Genomic DNA, 27,071 nt, shown 5'->3' with positions numbered 1-27,071 from the left:
TGGACAGGTGCTCACCACTTGTTACAGGTCTTATGTCTTCTCTGTCTATTTAGCTTAAGTATTGTGTCCAAACTGTTGCTTCTTAATAAACTGCTTTAAACCCACATATGATCAAGATCCCCTTTTTTGGGTAGTCTGTGACTCCAGGACCAAATTGTACAACCCTTCTTTCTTTCCTCCCCTTCTCTCTCTTCTCCCCTTAACACTCTCTCTCTCTCTCTCTCTCGCTCTCTCATCCCTCCCTCAATGTAAAGATAAGCAAGAAAACTGTAGGTGGAACCATCCCAGATTTGCACTGAGTGTGGTAGGGGGTGGGAAAAAGGATGTTTTACCCACCTTATCATCCCATTCCCGCCTCATTAATTATGCAGCCACAGGAAACCTGCCGTCTCACTGGCTGGCGGCCCCCGATTTGCCCGCCAAGCTGTTACCTCGCTGCTTCCTCACTCAGGGCACCATATTTAAACTGCAGCCGTGTGCCCACTTCTCCATGTTTGCAACCCAGAGGGGCACTGGTGAAGACATGGCCCCAAAGGCCAAGAAGAATGCAGCCCCCCAATTCAGTGATGCATCCCTGGGATGTCTTCTGGACACCGTGGAGGCCCACCGCGATGTCCTCTACCCCCCGGTCTGGCCACAGGAGGCCCATTAGTGTCACCACTCCGGCTTGGGTGGTGATGGCAGAAGTGGTCAGTGCCAATTTTGCACACAAGAGGTCGGCCAGCATGGGGAAATGATTCCGATGAGCAGGGCTTATAATTAAATAGGAAGTTTTAAAATGACCTTGCCGACATTGGACGGTGGGAAAGGCGGCCGTGATTGACAGATGGAGCGGACAATCACAAATGGTTTCACGATGGTGTAAAACCAATTTTTGGCCTTCTCACCATATTGTCCACCCGCCCGACACCAACGGGGACAGAAAATTCCAACCTGCATTATAAAACATAATGGCACTAAAGACTGACTAATGCCCGGCTCCTCATGATTTCTACTCAGAGTTTTAAAGGCAGAACATGCAAGTGTTTTAGCCATAACCTTCCAAAGCTGCCTTGTTTCAGGAAACAAGAACAGAATTACCTGGAAAAACTCAGCAAGTCTGGCAGCATCGGCGGAGAAGAAATCAGTTAACGTTTCGAGCCTTCATGGCCCTTCGGCAGAACTGGAGCATAGTTAGAAGAAGGGAGAAATATAAATTGGTTTAAGGTGGGTGGGGGGGGGGGAAAGAGACACATTGAGGGTGTGGTGTGATGATTGTGGAGATGAGCAGATAATCAAAAGATGTCACAGACAAAAGGGTCAAAGAGGTGTTGAAGGTGGTGGTCTTTGTCTGAGAAAAGTGCTAATTAAGAATGGAAGACAGGATATTCAAAGTACAGCTCTAGTGGGGGTGGGGTGGAAAGACTAAAGGTTTTAGTTTTAGATTTTAAAATAATGGAAATAGGTGGGGAAAGAAGAATCTATATAAATTATTGAAAAAAAAGCGGGGTGGGGGGGGTGGGGGGGGGAAGAAACGGGGTGGGGATGGGGGGAGGGGGAGTTTAAGATCTAAAGTTGTTGAATTCAATATTCAGCCCGGAGGGCTGTAAAGTGCCTAGTCGGAAGATGAGGTGCTGTTCCTCCAGTTTGCGTTGGGCTTCACTGGAACAATGCAGCAAGCCAAGGACAGACATGTTGGCAAGAGAACAGGGTGGAGTGTTAAAATGGCAAGCGACAGGGAGGTTTGGGTCTTTCTTGCGGACAGACCGCAGGTGTTCCGCAAAACGGTCGCCCAGTTTGCGTTTGGTCTCTCCAATGTAGAGGAGACCGCATTGGGAGCAACGAATGCAGTAGACTAAGTTAGGGGAAATGCAAGTGAAATGCTGCTTCACTTGAAAGGAGTGTTTGGGCCCTTGGACGGTGAGGAGAGAGGAAGTGAAGGGGCAGGTGTTGCATCTTCTGCGTGGGCATGGGGAGGTGCCATAAGTGGGGGTTGAGGAGTAGGGGGTGATGGAGGAGTGGACCAGGGTGTCCCGGAGGGAACGATCCCTACGGAATGCCGTCAAGGGGGGTGAAGGGAAGATGTGTTTGGTGGTGGCATCATGCTGGAGTTGGCGGAAATGGCGGAGGATGATCCTTTGAATGCGGAGGCTGGTGGGGTGATAAATGAGGACAAGGGGGACCCTATCATGTTTCTGGGAAGGAGGAGAAGGCGTGAGGGAGGATGCGCGGGATATGGGCCGGACACGGTTGAGGGCCCTGTCAACGACCGTGGATGGAAAACCTCGGTTAAGGAAGAAGGAGGACATGTCAGAGGAGCTGTTTTTGAAGGTAGCGTCATCAGAACAGATGCGACTCTGTTCTGATGACGCTACCTTCAAAAACAGCTCCTCTGACATGTCCTCCTTCTTCCTTAACCGAGGTTTTCCATCCACGGTCGTTGACAGGGCCCTCAACCGTGTCCGGCCCGTATCCCGCGCATCCTCCCTCACGCCTTCTCCTCCTTCCCAGAAACATGATAGGGTCCCCCTTGTCCTCACTTATCACCCCACCAGCCTCCGCATTCAAAGGATCATCCTCCGCCATTTCCGCCAACTCCAGCATGATGCCACCACCAAACACATCTTCCCTTCACCCCCCTTGACGGCATTCCGTAGGGATCGTTCCCTCCGGGACATCCTGGTCCACTCCTCCATCACCCCCTACTCATCAACCCCCACTTATGGCACCTCCCCATGCCCACGCAGAAGATGAAACACCTGCCCCTTCACTTCCTCTTTCCTCACCGTCCAAGGGCCCAAACACTCCTTTCAAGTGAAGCAGCATTTCACTTGCATTTCCCCTAACTTAGTCTACTGCATTCGTTGCTCCCAATGCGGTCTCCTCTACATTGGAGAGACCAAACGCAAACTGGGCGACCGTTTTGCGGAACACCTGCGGTCTGTCCGCAAGAAAGACCCAAACCTCCCTGTCGCTTGCCATTTTAACACTCCACCCTGTTCTCTTGCCAACATGTCTGTCCTTGGATTGCTGCATTGTTCCAGTGAAGCCCAACGCAAACTGGAGGAACAGCACCTCATCTTCCGACTAGGCACTTTACAGCCCTCCGGGCTGAATATTGAATTCAACAACTTTAGATCTTAAACTCCCCCTCCCCCCATCCCCACCCCGTTTCTTTCCCCCACCCCCCCCGCTTTTTTTTCAATAATTTATATAGATTCTTCTTTCCCCACCTATTTCCATTATTTTAAAATCTAAAACTAAAACCTTTAGTCTTTCCACCCCACCCCCACTAGAGCTGTACTTTGAATATCCTGTCTTCCATTCTTAATTAGCACTTTTCTCAGACAAAGACCACCACCTTCAACACCTCTTTGACCCTTTTGTCTGTGACATCTTTTGATTATCTGCTCATCTCCACAATCACCACACCCTCAATGTGTCTCTTTCCCCCCCCCCACCCACCTTAAACCAATTTATATTTCTCCCTTCTTCTAACTATGCTCCAGTTCTGCCGAAGGGCCATGAAGGCTCGAAACGTTAACTGATTTCTTCTCCACCGATGCTGCCAGACCTGCTGAGTTTTTCCAGGTAATTCTGTTTTTGTTTTGGATTTCCAGCATCCGCAGTAGCTTTTAGCTTTTTGTTTTTATCTTTGTTTCAGGAATTGTTCCTCTTGATTGGAAAGAGTAAACGTGACTCCATTATTTAAGAAAGCTGAGAGAGAAAATGATGAGCAGATAAAGAGAAATGTGAGCTGATTAGAGAGAACGCTAACATGGATTTTTTAAAGAGTAGGTCAAACCTAATTGAATTTTTGGAGCAAACAACTAATTTCGTAAACAGGGAAATGTCTAAGGATGTAATTTACATGGACTAGCAGAATGCATCCAATTAGATTCCACATAAGAAACAGTTAGCTAAAATAAAAGCTGATGGAATTGAAGACAAATTATTAAGTGGGTTAGGAGACTACTTAGGTGGTAGAAAGCAGAGAATAGGGATAATGGGCATGTACTTGAATTAGAAGGAAATGAGGAGTGATGTCCTATTAGGATCTGTGCCATGGCATTAACTAATCACTAAATTAATGAATAGAATTTGTAGAAATTTACAGTGCAGAAGGAGGCCATTTGAGTCATTGGCCGGAACTTTCCAGCCCCCCTGTAGCGGGTTTCCCCATGGCAGGGCCAGCAAGCCATTGAAATCTCCGTTCATATCGGCGGGACCAGAAGATCCCGCTGGTGTGAGGGGCTAGAAAATTCCAGCCATTGTGCTAACTGGCAAGGAGTCGTCCAGCCTAATCCTACTTTTCAGCTCTTGGTCTTGTAGATTATGGCGCTTCATGTACTCATCCAAACACTTTTTAAATGTTGTGAGGGTTTCTGCCTCGACCACCCTTTCAAACAGTGAGGTCTAGATCTCACCACCCTCTGGATGAAAAGATTTCCCATTGAACCCCTTCTAAACTTCCTACCTCTTACCCCAAACCTATGCTCCCTCGGTATGGACCCCTCATCCCAGTGGCCTTCCTATCCACTCTATCTGGGCCTCTCATAATGTTCAACACTTCACTTTGGTCTCCCCTCAGCATTCTCTGTTCTAATGAAAACAACCCTAGCCTATCCAATCATCCCTCATACCTAAAATTCTCCCACCCAGGCAATATCCTTATAAATCTCCTTTGTACCCATTCTAGTGCAATCACATCTTTCCTATAGTGCAGTGACCAGAACTTGACATAGTACTTTAGCTGTGGCCTAACTAGTGTTTTATACGGTACCAGTATAGCCTCCCTGCTTTTATATTCAATGCCTTGGCTAACAAAAGCCAAGTATCCAGTATGTCTTCTTGACCAGCTTATTTACCTTTCTGACTACCTTAGATGAAACAGGTTGATGTTTCAGGTTGATGACTCTTTGTCCAAACTAATTTAAGTTTAGCCTTTTTAATTGGCCGTCTTGACTGTAAAGGGACCGAAATTTTTCTACAGCTATACAAAACCCAGGTTAGACCACTTCCCCAACTGGAGGGCTGGGAAATACAGCTTAGAAAGGATATATCACCCCTGGAAGGAGTGAGTGCAGATTCACCAGAATGTTACCAGTGCTCCAAGACTTATCACCCTAATCTATGTTAATAGATGATTTATACATACAGTTTAAACAGTGGAGAAAGAGGCCATTAGGCCCATCAAGTCCATGCTCTCTGTAGAGCAATCCATTGCTCTATCCCCATAGCCCTGAAAATTTATTCACTCAAATGCCCATCCAAATACCTATTGAAACCATTCATTGTCTCCGGTCCCTCCGCCCTCATGGGAAGTGAGTTCTAGGTCATCACCACTCACTGCAGTAAAATGTTCTCCCCCACATTACCCCCACTGCATCTCTCACCCAAAACCTTAAATCTGTGTCTCCAAGTCCTTGTACCATCAGCTAATGGGAACTGCTTATCTTTGTCTTAGCTTAACTAAACCTATCAGAATCTAATCATTGCTAAGCCAACAAATTCTCAGCTATGTTTATCGGATGCATGATAGCTGCAATACCCAAAGGCCTTCTGTATGGTGAATTGGCCACTGGGCCATGATCTCTTGGGCACCTCCACTACAAGGACACCTGCAAGAGAGATACGATACCGACAATTAGGAGACTGTCACTGACTGGCCATGACCTCTGGAAGCTGACTGTTTGGATGGGCTTTGGGAAGAGGTGAGCAGAAATGAAAAGCTCAGCTGGCTGAGAAGAGGACCCAGAAGCCAGTGAATCGGGCACCTTCTCAGCCCCACGTCTTCCTCTGAAGCAAGTGCAGCAGAGGCTACCATGTCAGAGTGGGGCTCCTGAGCCACACCAGTCGATGCTTAACACAGAGTTCACCACCACAGTGCAAACCATCATCTTACAAGACTGGGGGCTGTCACATGATACATAATCTTGTACACCTCTACCAAATCTCCCCTCAATCTCCCCTGCTCCATTAAGAGCAATCCCAGTTTCTCCAATCTAACTTTGTAGTTAAAATCCCTCATCCCTGGAACCATTCCAGCAAATCTCCTCTGCACCCCCTCAAGGATCTTCGTTTGTCTGAGGTCTTTATGGTTTTGAAAGGAATTGACAAGGTAGATAGCTGCTTTCAACCAAATGAATACAACAAAGCTTCTGGTCCTGACAATATCTCTGTGGAAGTATTGAAACATGGAGGAGACATACTGATCTCTCAGATACAGGCCTTATTTGTGAAGCTCTGGCAGAATGAAGGAATTTCAAGTGACTTAGAGACACCATAATGATCATAACCTTCAAGAAAGGAGAGTTTGACTGTGGTAACTACAGGGTGTAAGATTTTGGTCTGGGAATCGCAGATTATCCAAAAAGGGGGTCAAGCTCTTAAGTGATTTTAAGGCAGTTTATTAAGAAGCAATGGTCTAAATATGATGCATAAGCTAAATAGTCAGAAAAAACATATGACCTGTGACAGGCGAGAACAACTTACTGGTCCTGGAAGAGGAATGGACAGAGAAGCAAGATGGCACTGATCTCCGTGGCTGTTGGTGGCAGCCTCCTCTGAACAGTTTACTGGTGCTAACGAAAGTGTGACTGCTAGGTCGAAGCCAACATGCAATACTTTGAAAAACTCTTTCCTGTCTGAAGTGATTTCTTTCCCTCTCGAAAACCTGTTTCAATATTTACTCAGGCTCTTGGTTTATGTATTGTTCATAAGATCCAATCTAATCAGAGTTAGTAATGTCTTCTTTCAGGGTCTGTGCTAGACACATGTCCTTGGCAGAGATAGCAGGCCTACACTGTCCCGTGTTTGTCAGCCAGCGAGCTGCTATTGGAAACTTTCTTCTGAGAGAAAGAGAGAGAGAGAGAGCTATAATATTCAATAAATTTCTTAAGATTTTATAAGGTTATTAGATAGCAATTTCTTACAAGGGTTATAGCAGTGCTCTCAACTATTGTCAAAATCTGAGCTAGGTTACTTCTCAATAGTCTCTTGCCAATTGCAGAGGAGGTCCTTCCAGACTCTCAGCATGGCTCTGCCAGAGGAACACACACGATCTTCACGCCAACTTCAGGAAACATGCAGAGAGCCGAACATCCTTTTGTATGAGGTTTCCTTTGATCTCACAAAAGCCTTCGAATTTGTGAAATCAAACTGTCCTTTTTGGATGCTGTAAGGCTCTTAAACAGGGAACAGAGGTCCTCACTTCCCTCTAAGGTCCGGTTACTTCCCATAATCAGTATCAATGATGCAAAACAACTTTCAACACAATTTCCACTTTATCAACCCACTAATCAGTAGTATAGAGTTACAAAAGCAGTTTCTTAGTAAGACCCACGTGCAGGAGTTCATTCCCGGGTGGTCAGTCCGCCAAACAAATTCTTCTGCATGACTAAGTCACGCTTCCTGGCTGCAGCCATAATGTCCTTGTGAGCCGTGGCTTAATATCCCTTTCTGACCTTCATCCCTTGACATTATACCTCAAATCGGGTCATCCAATTGACTTTCAGTGCCTTATCAATCCCACCATGGCTATGCAAGACCACCTGCGTGTGGTCATTTCCTGCTGTCAGTAGGACAGTGTCTCCAGGTACATACCAGCGATGGATGTAATATCTGCATCTTGATCAGGCAGGAAGAAAACCAATCACACATATCCGGAGACACCATTGTCTGTGAGAGCTGTCGTAGGCAGAGTGTCTGGCGGTGAGCGACCGCCCCAGTGACATTTCTTGACATGTCTGTCTGTCTGTTTGTGTGTGTGTGTGTGTGTGTCCCTGTTTAGTTGAAACTGTCTTTATGTTTAAAAAGTTCAATATGAGCCTTAGCAACGATGTCTTCGGTCAGAATTCCTCTCTCTTCGTCCCAATGTCCTCCGCAATCCATGTTCCTACCGCCTGGTGTTGATCTCTGCATTCTGGTCCACGCCACAACTGGTTACATTTAACTCACCAACAGAAATAGAAGACAAATTAAAAATGCCTTACAGCATAACAAAAAAACATAAAATATCAAAATGCCTTACAATGCCCAGCCAAGTTCACAAATATCATCTGTCCCCTACAAGACAATATGCATACAACAGCAATAACTCCACCAGAAATCCCTTCCCCATCAAAACAGGCATTAAACTGGGGTGTGTTGTTGCATCAACACTATTCTCAATCTTTCTTCCAGCAATACTGCAATCTACCACTGACAGGCTTCCCCCTGGACGTGGTTATAACTAATCATACCAATAGTAAATTCTTCAACCTCATCTAGTTGAAGGCCACAACCAAGGAAACAACCACTCCTGTAATGGGACAAAAGTTCTCTACCAACCCACACCAAATGTATCAAATTCAGCACCTTCAATTGAGATTCCTGGTGAAATGTTGGAAATTTTCATTCATTGTTTCACCCCCAGCTTTTAGCCTATTTTCGATCTTTCTTCCCCCACCCCACCCCCACTAGGGCCATCTGTCACTTTCCAGAGTGCTTACCCTGGTCTGGACATTATCACATTTTGCTTTCTTAATGTCACCATTAGCACCTCCTTTAGCCAGTACCACCACCGTTAACAACCCTTTAACCTTTTGTTCATGATGTCTTTTGCCATCTCTCCTTGGCCTCCACCTATCGCTGGCCTTCTATCCAACTTTACCGGTTCCACCCCCCCCCTTAATCAGTATATATTTCACCACATCTCTACCTCTCTTTAGATCTGTAGAAGAGTCATACGGACTCGAAACGTTATCTCTGTCTCTCTCTCCACAGATGCTGTCAGACCTGCCGAGTCTTTCCAGCATTTTTTGTTTTCGTTTCAGATTTCCAGCATCCGCAATATTTTGCCTTTATTTATCATTTTGGAAAAGGTCCCTCATTTCTCATATCTTGGAAAGTATCTGTCCCAAAAAGCTGACATTGACAAAGAGGTACACCACCAAATCTATTATCTGAAAAGGAAGATTTTGCAGGGTTACGGGGAGAAGGCGAGAGAATGGCACATTCGGAGAGCCAGTGCAGAAACAATGGGCTGAATGGCCTCCTGCTGTGCTGTAATAATTTTGTGATTCAACATGTTAGCTCAGTCTATGGTAAATTACCTATTCAAGCTTGAGAACTGTGATATCAGAGCCGACACTAAACTCAAAGGCGATCAGGCAGTGCTTCTCCCCATGCTTCTCTATGGTGCTGAAGTTTGGACAATATTTATATGCCATATCAGTGCCCTAGAACAACATTCTCAATGCTGCCTGAGAAGGATCTTGTGAAGGATCAAGTGGGAGGACAAAAGAACAAACATGATCATCCTCTAAGACGCATAAATGCCAAATATACAGGCCATGATAATCGCCCATCAGCCGAGATAGATGGGACATGCCATCAGAATGCCGGACTCAAGAATCCCAAACAGGTTCTCAACTCAGAGCTACACTAGGAGCCGGTTTACATGGGAGCCAAAGGAAACGTTTCAAAGACAATCTCAAAGCCTCCATTGTTAACGTCGAGTCCAATATGACTCTTCATTGGAATTGAACTGTTCTGATGAAGAGTCATATTAGACTCGAAACATTAACTCTGTTTCTCTCTCCACAGATGCTGCCAGACCTGCTGAGTTTTATCAGCAGTTTGTTTTTATTTCAGATCTCCACTATCTGCGGTATTTTACCTCCGTGGTGATCTGTTCTATTAATGTCAACACATGCGAGGCAGATGCCCAATTGCAACCAAAATGGCGAGCCATCAACAAAAATGGTGTCAAGACCTCCCAATCAACAAGAGCAGCCCATTTGAAACAGAGATGAGGCGAAACTTTTCTCTCAGAGGGCTGAGAGTCCGTGGAACTCTGTTCCTCAAAAGGCGGTGGAAACAGAGTCTTTGAATATTTTTAAGGCAGAGGTGGATAGATTCTTGGTAAGCAAGGGGGGTGATAGGTTACTGGGGGTAGGTGGGATGCAGATTTGAGGTTACTATCAGATCAGCCATGATCTTATTAAATAGCGGAGCAGGCTTGAGCGGCCGAATAGCCTACTCCTGTTCCTTGTTTGTATGTCCGTATGAGAGAGGCGGAAAGAGGGGGAGCTGCTCAAGCCAACATTCTGCCACCACTTTGACTGGCCAATAACCAATGTCCTCACTGTGGGAGAGCCTGTAAGACTAAGGTACATAGGGGTCACAAGCCACAGCCAACACCGAAATCTCACTTCCACCCAGCCATCTGTAAGGAAGAATCAACCTCGACATGATGGATTGCCAATAGATAGAAATATAGAGATAACGATAGGGTAGATATAGATCATATCCTGCTACTCTTAGTGCCTCCCCATCATTCCACTGCAGTCTCATCCCCTATTTCAGGCCCTCGCTCGTTCTCCCCCGACTCTGGCCCTTCTCCCCTCCCCCTCACTCCCCTAACCCTCCCACTCCTCCCCTCACATGCCCTTTTCTTCCCTTCCTTTCACTCTCCCTCTCCCCATTTCCCTCTCCTTCCTTCCTCACTTGCTTCACCCCCCTCACTGTGGTTCTTCCCCACTCCACCATTACCGTCAAGCCAGGGTATCAACCCTGGTTCAATGAAGAGTACAGGAGGGCATGCCAGAAGCAGCACCAGGCATACCTAAAAATGAGGTGTCAACCTGGTGAAGATACAATACAGGACTACTTGCATGCTAAACAGCATAAGCAGCAAGTAATAAACAGAGTTAAGTGATCCCTCAACCAATGGATCATATCTAAGCTCTGCAGTGCTGCCACATCCAGTCGTGAATGGTGGACAATTAAACAACTCACTGGAGGAGGAGGCTCCACAAATATCCACATCCTCAATGTTAAGACCACAAGACATAGGAGCAGAAAGTAGGCCATTCGGCCCATCGAGTCTGCTCCGCCATTCAATCATGGCTGATAACTTTCTCAACCCCACTCACTATCCTGACTTGGAAATATATCGTTGTTCCTTCACTGTCACTGGGTCAAAATCCTGGAACTCCCTCTCTCACAGCACTGTGGGTGTACCTACGCCATAGGGACTGCAGCGGTTCAAGAAGGCAGCTCACGGGTATCTTCTCAAGGGCAATTAGGGATGTGCAATAAGTGCTGCCTAGCCAGTGAAACCCACATCTCGTCAATGAATTTAAAAAAAACCTACCTCCTCTCCTATTCACTCCATGACCTCTCAATTCCCTCATTCAGCCCTTCTTCCCCTTTACTGCCCTCACTCCCCTCCTCCTTTCCCCTCACTCCCCTCCCTCTGACTCAACTCCCCACCCTCTTTCCTCAAACTCACTCCCCTTTGCCCTGATTCCTCTTCACCCTCACTCCCCTCCATTTCCCCATTCACTCTCTTCCCCTCCTCACAGCGGTCCCCCAACCACTTCCATTTCCCCCTCACTCCCTACCCGCCTTTCCGCTCACTCCCCTTCCCCAATATGACCAACTGCCCGCTCCACCCTCCTCCCACTTCTCCTCTTCCCTTTTCCTCTATCATTTCCCATCACACCCTCTCCTCCCTATCACTCCCCTCCTGCTCCCCCTCCAACGATCCCCATCACTACCCTCCATCTCCATCCCCTCCCACCTCCACACCACTCTCTCCTCCTCACTCCTGCATCCCTCCCCCCTCACTCCTTTCCTCCTCACTCAATCTCTTCTCCCCTCCCCCTCACTCTCTCGCTTCTCTACCTCTTTCACTTATCTCATCCACTTCCCATCCTCCTTTACATTCACTTCCCTCTCTGCTCCTCCCTCAGTCCCCTTCCTGCTTCACTTCCATTCCCCCTCATTGCTTTCCCTTCCCTTTCACTGCTCTTTCCCTTCCCCAACTCGCACCACCCCTTCGCATTCCTCCCTTCCCCCTCACTCACCTCCCACCCGTCCTCCCTCCGCTCCTCTTTGCCCACCCTCGACTTAGCAACCCTTCTCCCTTACGCCCCTTCCCGTCACATTATTCCTCTCCACCTCCCTCCCAGCCCCTTCCTCATATTCACCCCTGCCCTTCCCTCCTCCTGTCTTATTCTCCTGCTCGCTCTCCTTCTCTGTTCCCCTCAATTATCAACCCATCTCCCCTTTACTCCCCCTGCTCACTTCCAATCACTTCACCATCCAGTTCCTCCACAATGCCCTTGCATTCACGCCACGAGTCCCTCCACCCCCTTTCATTCCCACCTACTCTCTCCTAGTGCCCTCCTCCCAGTCTCCCCCTCCACTTCCTGATCCCCAATCTCCCCCCCACCTCCTCCCCATCCCAAGCGCCACATCCTCCCTCACCCCAATTCCCCTTACACCCTTATCACAATTTCCATCTCTGAGACACGCCCCTCCCAGTAACAGGCTCCCTCTCCAACTTCCCCACCTCACTTCCAATCCCCACTCCGTCCCCCACTCCCTTCATCCTCCCCACTTCCCCTCCCCTCCCTCTCCCCTTTTTGCCACCCACCCTACCTCCTTCCTCCTTGCCCGGTCCCCTCCTGCTTCATCCCTCCACTCCCTCCTCCCCTTACCCCTCCCTCCCCTCCACCTTTCTCTCCTCCAACCCCCTCCCCACCTTGCCCTCCTCACCCCCCCAAGCCAACTTCCTCCCCTCATCCCTCCATGCCCTTCCCCTCCCTCATCCCCGTCCTTCCTCTTTACCCCTCTCCTTCTCCCTCCATTCTCTCCTCCCACCTATTCGCCCCTCCCCCTTTCCCTCCCATTCACTTTCCCCCTCCACACTCCTATTCACCCTCCTGCTCCCCCTTGCGATTCATCCCTCCCCCCTCCAGGGCCCGAGAGAGTGGGGTGGGGGTGGGGGTTGCAGATGGTGACCAGGGGTCTGTGGGAAGGTTTGGGCTCAGTGTTGAGTTTGTCCAGGCTGCACAGCAGACCTGAAAGGCCAGCTTTAGAAAAAGCCAGAACCATCAGCCTGACCTTCCTGATTTTTGAAGCTAGCTTGTCAGGCCAGTTTCACTGCCAGTTGCTGTGAAGTGGGGCTGCTGCTGCTTCCAACCTTCCGGCAGCTTCATACCAACATACGAATTCGGAGCTGGAGTAGGCCACTCGGCCCCTCGGGCCTGCTCTGTCATCCAATAAGATCATGGCTGATCTGAATGCAGCCTCAGCCCCACATTCCTGCCTACCACCGATAACCTTTCACCCCCCCCTTGTTAATCAAGAATATATCCAGCTTTTTACCTTAAAAATATTCACAGACTCTGCTTACACAAACATACCAATTAGGGGCAGGAACAGGCCACTCAGCTCCTCGAACCTGCTCTGCCATTCAGTAAGATCGTTGCTGATCTGATTCATGCTTCTGATTTTTTTCTTTTCAAAAGCCAGCCAGAAACCTGCAGTTTTCTGCAAGAGCAGCAGAAGTTCCTGTTCACAGCAACTGATAGCAGAGTGTCCTCAGCTGAATATACAATAGTAACTCTTTCGAGTACATTCACAGTTCTTGGCATTTTTTTTGTTCAAAGTCCTGGAGTGGGACATGAACCCACAACCTTCTGACTCAAAGGCGAGGGTGCTATGAACTGAGCCACAGCTGACACCTCAATATACAATAGTAAGTCCCTGTAATCATGGTATAGTTAATTGGATGGTGTGTGCGTGTGTGTGTGTAGGGCAGGATTTGGAATAGGAGGTGCTGTGGGGGGGTTGATATTTAGTGTGAGGTGGTGGGTGAAGGGTGGGTGATTGGGTGTGGGGTGTGGGATGGGGGTTGAGGGGTGAGGGGGTGGGGTAGGGCGGGGTGGGGGGATGGGGTGAGGAGGTAGGGTCTGGAATTTTGGGGTTTGGGTGGTGGGGTGTGGGATGGAGGATGGGGGTGTGGGGTGAGGGGGTGGGATAGGGCGGGGTGGGGGGATGGGGTGAGGGAGGTAGAGTCTGGAATTTTGGGGTTTGGGTGGTGGGGTGTGGGGTGTGGGATGGGGGGATGGGATGGGGTGAGGGAATAGGGCCTGGAATTTTGGGGTTTGGGCAGGTGGTTGCGGGGGGTGGGGGTGGAATGTGTGGCACTTGGGTGGGCGATGGGATGTGGTAGGGGGAGTTTAGGTAGGGAGGAGGGGTTGGAAGGGTCACTTTTAAGGTTTAGTACCACAAAATTAAATACAGTACACTTCTCAAAATTCTCTTTGAATTTAAACCAGCACATAAATAACAATTTAACTTTTAGATGCAATTCTGATGATATGTTGATTTGATGTGCCAGATGTTTGAGAATCAAAATAAATATAAGAAATTAAAAACTGGGATTGATACAAAACAGGGTGTTGACTCACTCAGAATGACAGAATCAGAATCACAGCATTGTTACAGTGCAGGGGGAGGCCATTCAGTCCATCATGTCTGCACCCGCTCCAAATAAGACCATAACACCATAAGACATAGGAACAGAAATTAGGCCGTTCGGCCCATCGAGTCTGCTCTGCCATTCAATCATGGCTGATAAGTTTCTCAACCCCATTCTCCCGCCTTCTCTCCGTAACCTTTGATCCCCTTACCAATCAAGAACCTATCTATCTTCGTCTTAAATACACTCAATGACCTGGCCTCCACAGCCTTCTGTGGCAATGAATTCCATAGATTCACCACTCTCTGGCTAAAGAAGTTTCACCTCATCTCTGTTCTAAAAGGTCTTCCCTTTACTCTGAGGCTGTGCCCTCGGGTCCTAGTCTCTCGTACAAATGGAAACATCTTCCCCACGTCCACTCTATCCAAGCCTTTCAGTATTCTGTAAGTTTCAATCAGATCCCCCCCTCATCCTTCTAAGCTCCATCGAGTATAGACCCAGAGTCCTCAAACGTTCCTCATATCTTAAGCCTTTCATTCCTGGGATTGTTCTCGTGAACCTCCTCTGGACCCTCTCCAGGGCCAGAACATCCTTCCTGAGATACGGGGCCCAAAATTGCTCACAATATTCTAAATGTGGTCTGACCAGAGCCTTATAAAGCCTCAGCAGCACATCCCTGCTTTTATATTCTAGTCCTCTCAAAATAAATGCCAACATTGCATTTGCCTTCCTAACTACCGACTCAACCTGCAAGTTAACCTTAGGAGAATCCTGGACTAGGACTCCCAAGTCCCTTTGCACTCCAGATGAGCTCCAAATGAGCATCATGACTTAGTATTCTCCTGCTTTTTCCCCGCACCCTTGCACATTGTTTCTATTCAAATAATCATCTAGTGCCCTCTTGAATGCCTCGATTGAACCTGCCTCCATCACACTTCCAGGCAGTGCATTCCAGACCCGAACCACTCGCTGTGTGAAAAAGTTTTTTCTCACGTCACATTTGCTTCTTTTGCAAATCACTTTAAATCCCTGCCTGCTCGTTCTTGATTCCTTGCCCGTTTTATCACTCTTGCAATGTCTGGGAATGAAACCCCGAGTAGTTACTAGGGTTTGTGGGGTGAAATTGCCAGGACAGGAGTGTGTAATGGGCCCATCGTGAATCAGTAACCTGTTTTACACTGCGCAGGATTCTCAAGGGTATTTTCCATTGACATCAATCTTGTCCTTTTGCCTACTAACCAATGATCCCACTCTATTTTGATGCTTTTATAAGCTTTTTAGGTATTGAAATAGCGTGATAAAGTTGTATTGCATAGTAGATATTGAAAATACATTGTAGTGAAAAGCAACAATCAACAAAATCCTCAGACTCACTGATCAAGAAAACACAGATACAACTGGGGGAGACAATAGCGTGGGGCCGTGGATGCCACAGACTGAAAATAAGATAAAACAATGAATAAAAATGAATTTAAATAAAAATAGAAATAAAAATAAGTGGATAAAAAATAAAAATTAAGAAATGAAAAAATAAAAATTAAGAAATGAGAATGAATATTGAAAAAAGGGGATATAAAGGATGGAGGAGACAGTTCATGATCTGAAGCTGTTGAACTCAGTGTTAAGTCTGGAAGGCTGTAAAGTGCCTAACTGGAAGATGAGGTGCTGTTCCTCCAGTTTGCGTTGGGCTTCACTGGAACATTGCAGCAGGCCAAGGACGGACATGTGGGCATGAGAGCAGGGTGTGTTGAAATGGCAAGTGACTGGAAGGTCTGGGTCATGCTTGCGAACAGACCAAAGGTGTTCCACAAAGCGTCGCTTCAGTTGAAAGGAGTGTTTGGGCCCTTGGACGTTGAGGAGGGAGGAGGTGAAGGGACAGGTGTTGTACCTTCTGTGGTTGCATGGGAAGTTGGCGTTGGAGGGAAATGAGGGGTGATGGAGGAGTGAACCGGAGGAAACGGTCCCTGTGGAATGCCGACGGTGGGGTGAGGGGGTGAAGGGAAGGTGTGTTTGGTGGTGGCATCATGCTGGAGTTGGCAGAAATGGAGGAGGATGATCCTTTGAATGCGGAGGCTGGTGGGGTGAAAAGTGAGGACAAGGGGACCCTACCATGGTTCTGGGAGGGAGAGGAAAGTGTGAGGGCAGAGGCACAGGAGATGGGTCGCACACGGTTGAGGGCCCTGTCAACTACAGTGGGTGGGAAACCTCAGTTAAGGAAGAAGGAAGACATGTCAGAAGCGCCGTTTTGGAAAGTGGCATCATCGGAACTGATGCGACGGAAGCCCAGACTAATGCTCTGGGGACAAGGTGACAATTGCTGGAATTTAAATTCAATTAATAACTCTGGAATTGAAAAGCTAGTCTCAGTAATTAACCATGACATCATTGTTGATTGTTGTAAAGACCTATTAGGTTCACTAATATCCTTTAGGGATAGAAATAGAAACTAGGAGCAGGAGTAGGCCATTTGGCCCTTCGAGCCTGCTCCGCCATTCATTATGATCGTGGCTGATTATCCAACTCAATAGCCAGCTCCCGCTTTCTCCCCATGTCCTTTGATCCCTTTGGCCCCAAGAGCTATATCTAACTCCTTCTTGGAAATTATAGAAATCTGCCGTCCTTACCTCATTTGGCCTATATGTGACTCCAAACTCACAGGAATGTGGTTGACTCTTAACAACCCTCTGAAATGGTGCAGCCAGCCACTCGGTACAAGGGCAATTAGGGATGGGCAATGAATGCTGGCCTGGCCAGCGATGCTCACATCCCATGAAAGAATAAATAAATTGGGAACCAGTTAGCCTATGTCCTCTGGCCTCTTAAAAGTTGTGTCGCAGAGGCATTTGAGGTCTCCAATACTTCTCACTGACAGTGAAGACCTATGTTGTTCAATATAAAAACATAAAATGCAGAAAAACTCAGTAGGATGTCATGGACACAAGACAAAGGGAGTAATGTCAATCTCTGCTGAGCTCCCACCTATCCCTGACCTTCTATTTTGCTCCACATGCTCCACCACCTCTTAAACAGGATAAAATCCATCACATTTCTACTTCTCTTTAGCTCTGAAGAAGAGTCAAACAGACTCGAAACGTTAAGTCTGTTTCTCTCTCCACAGATGTTGCCAGACCTGCTGAGTTTTTACAGCACTTTCTGTCTTTATTTCAGATTTCCAGCATCCGCAGTATTTTGCTTTTATCTATGTTGTTCAATCATTCACTTTGTTACCCAGGAGTCATTTTACCTTTCTACCCTGTTAGATCACTGATAAACTAAAATCCAATTACACCCCTTGTGTGAATAATTATATTGAAAAATATCATGCACCCAGGCAGGAGAAAATCTGCTACTTCTTCCACAGAATGGAAAAATCTTGTGCAGTTTATTGGTTGAAAGTATTGAATCTTTCCCCCAAATATGAGTTTACTGTGTTCATATGGCGCAACGTGCAGAACATGTTAATGAGGGCTGAACAGTCACCAAAATCAGTGTCACGTCTATACAGTGTTATAAATAACTAATGGGATATTTTCCTGTCAAATTAATAGTATTGCATGACACTGTTAAAGTAAAATGTGTACTCTCTGGTTGGGTTAATACTTGCGGTGGGGGGGTGGGGTTCAATAAGGGGGCCGGAAACAGGAGAAACACCGAGTCCCATGATGTTTCTCCCCTTCCAGCCCTTCCCCCTCCCCTTGCCACCCCACCCACCTCCCCCTGCACCCCTGACCCTGCCCCCTCCCCGCCTCTCCCTGCCTATCCCCATCCCCCTCTCTCACCCACTCCCTCTCTCCCTCCACCTCTCACCTCTTCCACCTTCCCCCCAAACCCCTCCCTTCTCCCCTCCTGCCTTCCACTACCTTCATTCCCCCTTTTCCCTTCCCCCTCCCCTTCCGCTGGTCGCGCTCCTCCTTCTCCTCCCTTCCCTCCTCACCCCTCTCTCCCTCCCCCCTCCTCTCTTCCCCCTCCCCCCTCCTCTCTTCCCCCTCCCCCCTCCTCTCTTCCCCCTCCCCCCTCCTCTCTTCCCCCTCCCCCCTCCTCTCTTTCCCCTCCCCCTCCTCTCTTCCCCCTCCCCCCTCCTCTCTTCCCCCTCCCCCCTCCTCTCTTCCCCCTCCCCCCTCCTCTCTTCCCCCTCCCCCCTCCTCTCTTCCCCCTCCCCCCTCCTCTCTTCCCCCTCCCCCCTCCTCTCTTCCCCCTCCCCCTCCTCTCTTCCCCCTCCCCCCTCCTCTCTTCCCCCTCCCCCCTCCTCTCTTCCCCCTCCCCCCTCCTCTCTTCCCCCTCCCCCCTCCTCTCTTCCCCCTCCCCCCTCCTCTCTTCCCCCTCCCCCCTCCTCTCTTCCCCCTCCCCCCTCCTCTCTTCCCCCTCCCCCCTCCTCTCTTCCCCCTCCCCCCTCCTCTCTTCCCCCTCCCCCCTCCCCCCTCCTCTCTTCCCCCTCCCCCCTCCTCTCTTCCCCCTCCCCCCTCCTCTCTTCCCCCTCCCCCCTCCTCTCTTCCCCCTCCCCCCTCCTCTCTTCCCCCTCCCCCCTCCTCTCTTCCCCCTCCCCCCTCCTCTCTTCCCCCTCCCCCCTCCTCTCTTCCCCCTCCCCCCTCCTCTCTTCCCCCTCCCCCCTCCTCTCTTCCCCCTCCCTCCTCCTCTCTTCCCCCTCCCTCCTCCTCTCTTCCCCCTCCCTCCTCCTCTCTTCCCCCTCCCTCCTCCTCTCTTCCCCCTCCCTCCTCCTCTCTTCCCTCTCCCTCCTCCTCTCTTCCCCCTCCCTTTCCTCCCTTCACCATCCTTTTATCCCCCTCCCCCACCTTCTTCTCCTGCCTTACTCCTCTCTTCCCCCTCCCTCCTCCTATCTTCAACCCTCCCTCCTTCTCTCTTCCCTCCCCTTCCTTGCTTCCCCACCCCTTTCCCCCTTTCCCCACCCCTTTCCCCCTTTCCCCTTCTCACTCCCCCTCTTTCTCTCTCCTCCCTTCCCCACCTTCCCCTCCCTTCCCTCTTCACCTTCCCCCTCCCTTACCCCCAACCCCTACTCCCTTCCTCCCCTCCCATCCCCCTCTCTCCAATCCCTTCCTCTTCTCCCCCCAACCCTCTCATTCCTCCACCCCCCCTTCCCTCCTCTCCCTCCCCCTTCCCTCCTCTCCCTCCCCCTTCCCTCCTCTCCCTGCCTCCTTCCCTCCTCTCCCTCCCCCCCACCCCCTCCCCAACCTCCCCCTCTCCTCCACCTCCACCCCCTCCCCACTCCCCACTCCCCACCCCCTCCCTCTCCCTCCCTCCTTCCTTCTCCCCCTCCTCCTCCCACATTAGACCATAAGACATAGGAGCAGAAATTAGGCCATTTGGCCCATCGAGTCTGCTCCACCATTCAATCATAGCTGATAGGTTTCTCAACCCCATTCTCCCGCCTTCTCCCCGTAACCTTTGATCCACTTACCAATCAAGAACCTATCTATCTTCGTCTTAAATACACTCAATGACCTGGCCTCCACAGCCTTCTGTGGCAATGAATTCCATAGATTCACCACTCTCTGGCTAAAGAAGTTTCTCCTCATCTCTGTTCTAAAAGGTCTTCCCTTCACTCTGAGGCTGTGCCCTCAGGTCCTAGTCTCTCCTACTAATGGAAACATCTTCCCCACGTCCACTCTATCCAGGCCTTTCAGTATTCTGTAAGTTTCAATCAGATCCCCCCCTCATCCTTCTAAACTCCATCGAGTATAGACCCAGAGTCCTCAAACGTTCCTCATATCTTAAGCCTTTCATTCCTTGGATCGTTCTTGTGAACCTCCTCTGGACCCTCTCCAGGGCCAGAACATCCTTCCTGAGATACGGGGCCCAAAATTGCTCACAATATTCTAAATGTGGTCTGACCAGGGCCTTATAAAGCCTCAGCAGCACATCCCTGCTTTTATATTCTAGTCCTCTCAAAATAAATGCCAACATTGCATTTGCCTTCCTAACTACCGACTCAACCTGCAAGTTAACCTTAGGAGAATCCTGGACTAGGGCTCCCAAGTCCCTTTGCACTCCAGATTTCTGAATTCTCTCCCCATTTAGAAAATAGTCTATACCACTATTCTTCCTACCAAAGTGCATGACCTCACACTTCCCCACGTTGTATTCCATCTGCCACTTCTTTGCCCATACTCCTAACCTGTCCAAATCCTTCTGCAGCTTCCCCGCCTCCTCAATACTACCTGTCCCTCCACCTATCTTTGTATCATCTGCAAACTTAGCCAGGATGCCCTCAGTTCCTTCATCTAGATCATTAATGTATAAAGTGAAAAGTTGTGGTCCCAACACTGACCCCTCCACTAGTCACCGGCTGCCATCCTGAGAAGGACCCCCTTATCCCCACTCTCTGCCTCCTGCCAGTCAGCCAATCTTCTATCCATGCTAGTACCTTGCCCCTAACACCATGGCTCTTATCTTACTGAGCAGCCTCCTGTGCGGTACCTTGTCAAAGGCCTTCTGGAAGTCCAAGTAGATAACATCCATTGGCTCTCCTTTGTCTAACCTACTCATTACCTCCTCAAAGAATTTGTCAGGCATGACCTCCCCTTGATGAAACCATGCTGACTTTGCCCTATTTTAACCATGCACTTCCAAGTATTCTGAAATCTCATCCTGAATAATGGACTCTAAAATCTTACCAATGACCAAGGTCAGTCTAATCGGCCTGTAGTTTCCCGTCTTTTGCCTCACTCCCTTCTTAAACAGGGGGGTTACATTAGCGATTTTCCAGTCCTCTGGGACCCTCCCTGACTCCAGTGATTCCTGAAAGATTACCACTAATGCCTTCTGAACTCTGGGGTGTAATCCATCTGGTCCAGGTGATTTATCCACCTTCAGACCTTTCAATTTTCCTAGCACCTTCTCCTTGGTAATGGTCACCATACTCACCTCTGACCCCTGACTCTCTTGAACTTTGGGGATGTTACTCCTGTCTTTCACCGTGAAGAGTGACGCAAAGTACCTATTCAGTTCCTCCGCCACTTCTTTGTTCCCCACTACTACTTCTCCAGTGTCATTTTCCAGCAGCCCAATGTCCACTTTTGCCTCTCTCTTACCCTTTATATATCTAAAAAAAACTCTTGAAATCTTCTTTTATATTACTGGCTAGTTTACCCTCATATTTAATCTTCTCCCTCCTTATATCTTTTTTTAGTTGTCCTCTGTTGGTCTTTGTAGGCTTCCTAATCCCCTGGCTTCCCATTGCTCTTCGCTGCATTGTATGCTTTCTCTTTAGCTTTTATGCTGTCCCTGACTTCCCTTGTCAGCCATGGTTGCCTCGTCCTCCCTTTAGTATGCTTCTTCTTCCTAGGGATGAATTTTTCCTGTGTCTCCCAAATTACTCCCAGAAACCCCTCCCCCACTCCCAGTCCCACTCCCAGAAACCCCTCCCCCACTCCCAGTCCCACTCCCAGAAACCCCTCCCCCACTCCCAGAAACCCCTCCCCCACTCCCAGAAACCCCTCCCAGAAACTCCTCCCCCCTCCCAGAAACTCCTCCCCCCTCCCAGAAACTCCTTCCCCCCTCCCAGAAACTCCTCCCCCCCTCCCCCACCCGGCTCTCTGTCTCCCCCTGGCGGCCGGGATGGTGAATGGCGAGTCACTGACGCTCTCCGCACGTGACCTGGCGCCTTGAAGCCGGGTTTGAGGTTGGCAGTGAGGAGCCACCGGCTGAGAAACGGGAGAGTGGCACCGGGGAGAGGAGCAGCAGCAGCATCAGCATCAGCATCGAGCCGGGAGCGGCGGTGAGTGGCTGCACCGACCCGGATAGGCCTCCGGTTTTTTTTTGAGGGGAGGGGGTGCGGATTCAAACCTCATTTCACCGGCCTCTGTGATTGTGCGTGCGCGTTTTTTTTTAAAAAAAATATATAAATATAAAAATATATAAATAAATAAATAATTTCGTTATTGGACGGAAAATTGGTTGAAGAATTATGTAAATGAAAGGGACGAAGGGACGGTTAGGTCGTCAAATATGGGAAATTACCGACAAGTGGACGGTTGGGGGGGGGGGGGGGGGTGGGGGGAAAGGCGAATAAACAGATTTGGAATTTTAAAAAATTTTAAAAAAAAATTCAGATGATGTGGATTTTCCTGTCGTGTTTTCCTTGTGATCATTTTGTTGGTGCGTCAGAGGCGGTGAGGCAGGGATTAGGAGGAGCTGCTGGTAATTCTCTACCTGTGGGTGAGAGAAGCTGCGGGTTAGTGAAAATCTCCCGCTCCCTCGGGGAGAGGGGGAGGGGGTTTATTTTGGTGGGGTGGGGGGGGGGTTTATTTTGGGGGTTGTTATTTATTTTCTTTAGGTTTGAAGACGGTGAACTCAATGCCTTTTTTTCCCTTGGTCAGTGGAGTCTCCTCTGCCGGCGCCATCAGTGTGTTTGGGCAGGTGGTTTTGCTGCTGCTGCTGCTTTGCCAGGATTCATCCCCCCCCCCCCCCCCCCTGCTGCATTTTGATGCCTTCCTCAAACACTTGATGTCTTTTTTTTGGGGTCGGGGGAGTGGGGGTTGAGGGGGGGGGTGGGTTGTGGACTCCTGCAGCCCACAGGAGTGGGCATTTTAATTAGCACCCGCAGTTGCAAGAATATTAAAATGACCTCCTCAGCCCTTGTAGAGAGACTTTGCATTTTTTTTTTGCCATTTCTCCTCCGGTGGGATGTCAAAATTGTCCTTTGGCCCCTTGTAGAAATCCAAATCCATGACTTTTAATTTCTCATTGTGTGAAAATGTTGCAGTCTGACGTTTTCGCAGGCTGCTGACTAATCGTTTATCTGCCACTGCCTTTTAAACTGAAAGCAGCGATCTGAATCTTGCGCTCTTGTTTGCTTGCTGCATGGGTCTCATGTCTTCTGTGTTCAAGGACACAACTCCAGTACTGACCCTTGTCAGGAGTGCTGATGGAGTGGGGGGGATGGAGAGGGGGACAAGAAGTGTTATGGGTATTGCCAAGATGAGAGGCCAGACATTTCAGGGGAAAAATATCTGTGCACTTGGAACAGTGTTAGTGGAGACCTAAGATCAGAAAAAGCACAGAGCCAGTGCTTATGTTAAAGGATGAGTTTTAATATTAAAATTGCTCGCGTGTGACACTTTTAAATTGCACAACTGTCTGTTGGTGATTCTTTCTTGAGTGTGTAAGCAGTTAATCTGTAAACAGGAGTGTGTTGCATATACTAACAGCTTTGTAGATTGCCACTTTGATTCATTGCCTGAATGAGATAATATCTTGGTGGATAATTGGAAGCTTTCAATATCAATCTCAACAATAAACCCAATCTGTTGTCCAGTTCATAGGGAAAAATTGTAGGGTGTTGACTTTTCCCAGTCATAATGTCACATCCACCTGTGGCTCCAATTATTGTGTGTTGTCCATGGTACCTCCCCCACTGTTGAATTTTATCAAGGTTTTAGTATGTTAAGGAAGCCTCACTCTCAGTATTCCTATTGACAGCCTCTGAAATAATTCTTGTGGAGCCATTAGATTTAGAATCAGAACACTTGTGTAAGCAGGCATCTGTGCTGATTGGTAGTTTTTGAAATATCACCTGCTGGTTATTGACGTTGGATTGGATGAGCACTCCATTCACAGGCACCTGAGTGAGGAGTTTAAATAGGCTAGCACTTTATTGAGGCCTTCAGCTCAACTGACATCTCTAAACTAATCCTTTTGCCCGGAAAGACAGGCAATTTGTGCCCGTCTTTCCCAAAACTCTCTTTTGGCAAACCCTTCATCAGGTTTCTGCCAGATCTCTTACCAAAACCTTTGTAACTGACCATGATCAACTACCCCTTCTCACCCTTTCAGCCAGTCTGCAGCCTTGGATGTGGTTAACCACGCCATCCTCCAAATGCCTCTGCTCCGTTGTCCAGCTCGATGGGACATCCCTTTCTATACAGTTGTAGCCAGAGCATTGCCTGCAACGGCTTCTCTTCCTGCTCCCACACTGTTGCCTCTGGAGTCCCCATGATTCTCTCCTATTCCTAATCTATATGCTGCCCATTAACGACAGCATCCAAAAAAACCTCAGTTTTCACATGTATTGTAATGACACCCAGCCCTGCCTCACCATCACTTCCTATGACTCCATGGCGTCTGATGATTTGTCATGCGGCTTGTTTGAGCAGAAATTTCCTCCAACTCAACATTGGGAAGACTGAAGGCTTTGTCTGTGCCTGAATTTTTAATAATTCTCATCCTTGTTCAAAATCCTTGGTGCCTTTTCTATCTTTGTAACCTCCCCCCAGTACAAGATATCCCAAATTGTATGTTTTTCTGAAGAGAAAATTTGCACTGGCATGGGGGGTTGGGGGAAGTGCCAATTTTTGATTGTAATGTGATGTCCTTGGTAATAATTTAAGGAGCATCTTTTAGCTGTACTATGTCTGATTTGTGGTGTGAAACTGCAGGCCTACACAGCAAAGTGATGTAATGCAATGCACCAGAATGCAGAGAACGTCAGTGTTTGGGGTGGGGGGGTGACTGCTCTTTATGCCTGGATAATAGACAACCTTGTGTTCCTCCGGTAATCAGGTATGTTTTTCTAGCTGTGTTCTTTGAGTTACATGTCTGCATGGGACAAATATGTGGTCTGGTTGTGGACTAGTGCTCACTGCTGCTGGCAAATTTAGCTTGACTGAAAAGCTAAAACCGTGTTAAAGGATTGCTCCTCCTCTTCTGAATGCTGCTTAATTTCTTGTTCCCGCTGCTTAATTTCTTGCTCCCAAGTACGTATTTCTAGTATTTATCATTGTATCTGCTGACAATTCTCCTTTTTACAAAACCTTTTTCAAAATCCTGAGGGGTCAAGAATTAGAGAGGCACAGTCAAGGTGATTGGCAAAAGGACCATGTCTTTTAGATTTGTGGGATCAGTGAGATGTGTCCAGTGCTCACCATGTTTCTTATCCATTAACATCAGCCATGGGCATTTATATGCCACTGGTCAGAAATAGATCATATTAAGATGGCAGAATAAAGAGTTCCCTATAAAACTGTTTCAATATGGCAATCTATGAAAGGTTGACTATTCTGTTGATTGTAGAATGGTTACAGCAAAGAAGGAGACCATTGTGTCTGTGCCAGCTCTCAGCAAGAGCAGCTCACCTAGTCCCATTCCCCCAGTTCTTTTCAAAAAAAGGGCTGCATGAATGAAAGGTGCATTAAGTAAAATATAATAGCCAGAAGAATTGTGAATTTTAGAAATAGGACAAAAATCACCAATTAGGCCACCGTGTGTAGTTTTAGTCTACCCATTACAAAATAGTCAGAGTTTACAGTATAGAGTAACCAGAATTATTCCAAGGATGAGAAACTATAACTGAGGATAGATTTGAGATATGGGAATAGATTCACAGCAAAGATTTGATACTTTTTAATATTATGAAGGGTTTTGATAGAGTAAATGGGGGGCTAGATTTAATCAATTTAAAAAACACCAAGTGAGGACAGAGATTGAGAAATTGAGATTTGTAAACCATAGAACTGTTTGCGACAGCAACTTGCATTTATATAGCACCTCTAACAAAACACAACATCCCAGTGCACTTCACAGGAGCAATTATCAAACAAATTTTGACACTCAGCCACTTAAGGAGGTATAGGACCGATGAACAAAAACTTGGCCGAAGAGTTAGGTTTTAAGGACCATTTCATCAGACGGGTAGAGAGACACGGAGATTCAGGGAGGGAATTCCAGAATTCTGGGCCTAGGCGGTTGAAAGCACAACTGCCATTGGTGGAGTGATTTAAGATGGGGAATGCACAAGAGACCAGAAATGAAGCAGTGCAGAAACCTCAAGATTGTAAAACGCTACTGATCTGGAGCAAGTGGATTTTTTAATAATTAGCACTATAGACTTGGAATTTTGCAGGTCCTTGAGCCATTGGTTCACTGCAGGTTTGAAGCAACATCAAGTGGTTGCATTTCATTATGTAAAATGATCTTGAAAAATTGGAAGTAAAGGGTACCTCTTTTACATTTACATTAACGCCCTTCCAATGAGATGCTAATCCAAGCCTCTTGTCTACCCTCTTATATTCATTCTTGAGATGTGAGCACCACTGACCAGGCCAGTGTTTATTGTCCGCCCCTAATTGCCCTTGGGTGGTGTTTATTGTCCATCCCTAATTGCCCTTGGGTGGTGTTTATTGTCCATCCCTAATTGCTCTTGGGTGGCACTATTTTGAAGGAGAACAGGGAATTCTCTGTTGTCCTGACCCATTTTTATCTGTCAGCCACAGTCACTAAAAATCAGATTAGTTGGTCGTTGTCTCATTGCTGATTTCTTGCTGTGACACAGGTTATGTTAAACCTTCATTGGACCCAGATCAGGCCGTACTTCAAGTACTGTGCAGAGTCTGATCTCCATATTATTAAAAGGACATAAAAGCACTGGAGAAAATGCAAAAAAGATTTACAAAGGTGGTACCAGAACGATTAGTGGGTTGTGGGTGTCGCTGGCTAGTTCAGTGTTTATTGCCCATCCCTAAAGAGTCAACCACATTGCTGTGGGTCTGGAGACACGTGTAGGCCAGACCAGGTAAGGACGACAGATTTTTTTCCTTAAAGGACATTCGTGAACCAGATGGGTTTTTTTATGACAATCGACATGGTTTCGTGGTCATCGTCAGACTTCTAATTCCTGATTTTTATTGAATTCAAATTTCACCATCTGCTGTGGTGGGATTTGAACCCCAGAACATTACTCTGGGTCCCTGGAATACTAGTCCAGCGACAATGCCACTAAATAGTACCATGGGCTCTTTTGCGATCACCTGAACTCATCAGAAGAACAGCATTCCTTCTCTTGGTACGATACCTGTAATGTTAGCCTGGAATATATACTCAA

The 27,071-nt window shown here is 47.8% G+C and overlaps 1 protein-coding gene across 1 annotated transcript in view; it reads left to right on the top strand.

The window, feature by feature from the left end:
- Positions 1-27,071, top strand: part of grinaa (glutamate receptor, ionotropic, N-methyl D-aspartate-associated protein 1a (glutamate binding)) — a 164,292-nt gene that overhangs the window by 76,451 nt on the left and 60,770 nt on the right. Inside the window, exon 2 of the mRNA XM_078536248.1 lies at positions 21,891-21,971. The gene's annotated coding sequence lies outside the window, so the exon portion shown is untranslated. The remainder of the gene's footprint in view (positions 1-21,890; positions 21,972-27,071) is intronic.

The sequence above is a fragment of the Cetorhinus maximus genome, chromosome 3 (assembly GCF_964194155.1).
Source record: "Cetorhinus maximus chromosome 3, sCetMax3.hap1.1, whole genome shotgun sequence".
Lineage (NCBI taxonomy): Eukaryota > Metazoa > Chordata > Chondrichthyes > Lamniformes > Cetorhinidae > Cetorhinus > Cetorhinus maximus.
This window is presented reverse-complemented; position numbering and strand designations above follow the sequence as displayed.